The sequence below is a fragment of the Vigna unguiculata genome, chromosome 5 (genome assembly GCF_004118075.2).
Source record: "Vigna unguiculata cultivar IT97K-499-35 chromosome 5, ASM411807v1, whole genome shotgun sequence".
NCBI lineage: Eukaryota > Viridiplantae > Streptophyta > Magnoliopsida > Fabales > Fabaceae > Vigna > Vigna unguiculata.
In genome coordinates this window covers 25,649,199-25,649,891 of record NC_040283.1, presented here as the reverse complement: position 1 = coordinate 25,649,891, position 693 = coordinate 25,649,199, and positions in this window count along the sequence as shown.

Genomic DNA, 693 nt, shown 5'->3' with positions numbered 1-693 from the left:
GAACAGTGGCCCAATAAAACCCAACAAATGAAAAACACTCTAAAGATGAACAATTAAGCACTAATCAACTGTCTAATGGGTACACAAAGGCTAGTAGAATGGAAGAAAATAATGACTCATCACCCACCAATGCACGAAAGCTGGAATCTTTCAGAAAATAGATTCCTATTCGAAGGGTGCATAACCGCATGGATAAGCTCACACTAACCCATCAATTTGGGATTCAATTCGGTTCCGAGGTATCGGGAAGGAATTGGAATGTAATAATATCGATTCATCCAGATATAGAACAAAGGGTTCTCTATTGATTTAAACGCTCTACCTACGAGATAGGGATGGAGAAAGAGGAAAAAACCAAGGATTTCACATAGTACTTTTGATCGAAAAATCGATCTGATTTTTTACCTACTTTTCGCTCAATGATGAAATAGGTCAGATTCTACAGGACCAAACCTTGTGGGAGTTAACGAATGATGAAAGAAAAGAAAAAAAGAAAGTAAATAAAAATGCAGTAGAAGAGTCTTGATTCCAAACGAAAAAATGAAAACTTGATTGAAAAGGATCTTTCTGATTATTGAAGAATGGGGCAAAACGATTGATCGCGAAAGATTTCTTGTTCTTATTAGAAGATCGTGATTGGATCCACATATGTTTGGTAAAAAGAAAGAAAAAATCTTCTTCTTTGAGAATAAT